The sequence below is a fragment of the Priapulus caudatus genome, unplaced genomic scaffold (genome assembly GCF_000485595.1).
Source record: "Priapulus caudatus unplaced genomic scaffold, Priapulus_caudatus-5.0.1 Scaffold885, whole genome shotgun sequence".
Lineage (NCBI taxonomy): Eukaryota > Metazoa > Priapulida > Priapulimorpha > Priapulimorphida > Priapulidae > Priapulus > Priapulus caudatus.
Window position 1 is genome coordinate 1 of NW_014577946.1, and position 474 is coordinate 474.

A 474-nucleotide genomic window follows, 5' to 3' on the forward strand; every position below is an offset into this window, starting at 1 on the left:
CAGAGCCGGACTGCCGACGTCGGTGTCACCTGTAATGCGGTGATAAGAAAGAAAGAATGAGAAAGCGGTATAATGCGGAGTAAGCGGAATAAGCGGAAGAATGCGGTTATGAGAAAGAAGAAGAAGAAGAAGAAGAAGAAGAAGAAAGAAACTTACGTCCCTGTGGGGTGTTATCGTAAAATAGCATAGACACAGCTAGCAATCTCACACAGGTAGCTATCTCATACAGATAACAATCTCATACAGGTAACAATCTCACACAGCTAGCAATCTCATACAGGTATAAATCTCATACAGATAACAATCTCATATAGATAACAATCTCACACAGGTAGCAATCTCATACAGGTATAAATCTCATACAGGTAACAATCTCATACAGATAGCTGTCTCATACAGCTAGCAATTTTAATCTCATGCTGGTAAATAGCAAGAAGACGCGTATTCTTCGTGTACTTACACACAAATCTCACA